The 2,961-nt window shown below is 38.3% G+C and overlaps 1 long non-coding RNA gene across 1 annotated transcript; it reads right to left on the reverse strand.

Annotated features, from left to right (window-relative positions):
- Positions 1–333: 333 nt before the first annotated feature.
- Positions 334–807, reverse strand: LOC124870844. The gene is made up of 2 exons (XR_007038898.1): positions 492–807; positions 334–414 (listed from the first exon to the last, which is right to left on the reverse strand). It is a non-coding gene; the product is annotated as an uncharacterized LOC124870844 (long non-coding RNA).
- Positions 808–2,961: the final 2,154 nt, after the last annotated feature.

Consider the following 2,961-nt stretch of genomic DNA (forward strand, 5'->3'; position numbering starts at 1 on the left):
TTGCTTCAGGGACTTTTCTGACATGGGCCTCCTTTAGGCAAACACCGACTATATTTTTATGCCAAATACTGGTGTGACTAGAAGATTTACATTTGTTTTATTTTAAATACAACTGCATTTAACTTAAACATACATTTATTATTGTTTTTGTTTAATACACTTTATTTTATTATTTCATTCAATAAATCATTAAGGTAATTGATCAAGTTGTCTTAATTAGGAATATTTTTCTTTAATTTTATGTACTTACTGAGTTTTGCTGGAGTTAGGCTTTCCCAGAGATGTCTTTTTACTTCCATCAATGTGTCATAGTTTTATATGAGGAGACTTAAACTGTTTTTAAAGATTTATTGAAACTGACAGGAGAGCGAATAATCAGGTCCAGGGAAGTTCCAGGGTTCAGGCAGCGACTCACTGTAAGAAGAGGGAAGATCAGGTGAAAGGAGCAAAATCTTTTGGACAATGAAGGTGGAATAAGAAAAGAGGCTTACTGGTGTAGGATCCCGTTAGGAGGGTGAGGTCTTTCAGAGACTGTATCGGTTCAGTGAGTGTAAACAGGTGATCTTATATCAGAGGATGGACAGAGTTTGTTCTTGAATGAGCCAGAGGAAAACCAGATGTTTGTTCTTATCAGCATGGAATAAATCCATCAATCCAGAAGGCGTTTCAGATAGCTGGCAAGGCAGCTGAATGGAAAAAACTTTTGAAGGAGAGACAACAGCAGTGGAGTTAGCCAGAGAAATTTAAAGTAGGAACCAATGCTTGAACATGAAGGCTAGAGGTACCACAAAGGATGACACTCAGGCATTGGCTGATCAGCAACCAGCTCCTCTTAAGCTCCTGCTGATGAGCTCTGATGGAATGCAGCTGTGCTGCATGAGCTGCTCACTCACAAAAATCTGCAGCTTCAGGAAAACAGGAAAAACACAACACTACTGCAGAGCACATCTCTGACAGAATGAATGTAGGGATGGACAAACAGACAGATGGATGGACAAAATTGCATCGATAATTTTTCTATGCAATTTATTTCTGAATAACACAGCCTGCAGGTTCTACTTTAACATTTTAAAGAACTACTATTCTTGTTAAATCTAAACCGTATTTCAAAACGTTCCTGGTGGTCATCTAAAACGAGGGAGAAACTCTATGCTCTGTAAGGTATGAAAGTATGAATAACATTTTAAAGAGAATATTCGGAAACTTCTTGTAGTCTTTAAGGATCATGCAGCCTTGAACTGCTGCATGTAGCTTGGATGAAATGATTCCAGAGATGGAATATGAACTGGAAGATGCTTATTTCTTTCCTACTCTCATTTAAAAAGTCCTCCTTTAGCAAACACTCAATTGTTCTGCCCCTACCTTCATCCCTAATTGGATGCGTTTGATACTGTATGAACAGAGAGAGGGACCCAGTTGGTGTGGATCTTCTAATGGACCCTCCAGTGGCTCTCATGTTGATCACTTTCTCTGTCAAGACCCGCTCAGCATCGACAATCATACAAACCCAATCTAACACAAGTGGAAGGCAAACTCAAAAAAAAAATTAGAGTTGATTTATTTTATTGTATGCTGCCAAGATCTCCCAACACCTGAGCAGTATCTCATTGTCATACTAATTACCTGTTTATTTCAACAAAGTTATTTCAGGAGCCCTCCTAGTGGGTGTTTATATTTTAGTCAAAATTTATATGCTTCGGTTATATCAACTCGCTACTTTTGTATTCATGAAGAGTAGCTCTAAATAACTTACAAATTTGAATTTCAGTAGTTATTTGCAGCCTGGTAGGTATCCAAGTTGAGGGCATAGTATTTGTTCTTCATAAGCAAGTATTTGGTTTGGCAACAGGATTTAAGAGGTAGAGCAGAGGCTGAGTGTGACCCGACAGTCTCTAAATCATCAGCAGGCAGTGAAGGGTCGGTGCTTATTGTAGCCTCTCTGGGGGGAAAGTTGCCAAGTGTTTGTCCAATGTAACAGGCTCTGTGTCCCTCATAAGACAGCCCCCCGACCCTAGTCCACCCATACCTCCTCACACAACACTCCTGTGAGGTGCTGATGGGGGAACAGCACCGGCAAAGAGTGCTGTTGACATTTTCTGAAATAGCCTGAAAGCACTTTTTCTCCAGGAGCTGGAAGAGGAAGACTTCAACTGTTAGGTAGCATGAAAGGAGCTGCAGACAGACACTATATGGGAAAAGATGCAAAAACAGAAGGGGACATCATTCTTTATAGTATATATTATAACCACAGTCAGGGTTAGTAAACAGAAAAACAAAATCAAATTTTCATCTCACATTCTTACAGTTCCAAAACATTTGTTACATGGCAACTTTCCCAAAGGTTTTAGCAGACAATCTGGTAAAATCTATTGATATAAAAGCTCCATGGAGTCTGTTGCCATTTTGAAATTAAGAAATTACAGTTTGCTCTGAAAGATTAAATAAAGTTGCTTAAATGCATTTTAATGCAAAACAACCAACTAACTTAATAAAGATATTTTGTAGATAATATATAATAATCAGAAATAGTCAAATGTCAATATAGCAAAAAACATTATAAGCGGTTGCTGAACATTTTGAGGAATTACTGCTTTACATTGACACAATATTGTCATTTCTGAGAAAAAAAGGCTAAGATGATTTTACAGACTTTTAAAGATGCTTAAAAGGTATCTGTTTCTTTTTAGCTAGTAACTGTGCTAACTGTAATTTCAACCTGGAAAGACTCACAAAGAGAAGACAGGAATGCAATTAGAAAAGTTTATTAATGCATGCTAATATCTTTGGCGCTCAGACCCAGTGGAAGACGTGAATGCTGAGAATGACATGGGCTTGAATGAACATCTTAGGGTTAGATTTAAAGATGTCTTCCCCCCCAAAAAAGAGGTCGAGGCTGGGGCCGAGGCCGGAAATGAGAAAGGAAGGGACGTTATTGAGGTTTAAAAGGATTAAGTTAGTGTG

The sequence above is a fragment of the Girardinichthys multiradiatus genome, chromosome 7 (genome assembly GCF_021462225.1).
Source record: "Girardinichthys multiradiatus isolate DD_20200921_A chromosome 7, DD_fGirMul_XY1, whole genome shotgun sequence".
In the NCBI taxonomy this organism is placed as follows: domain Eukaryota; kingdom Metazoa; phylum Chordata; class Actinopteri; order Cyprinodontiformes; family Goodeidae; genus Girardinichthys; species Girardinichthys multiradiatus.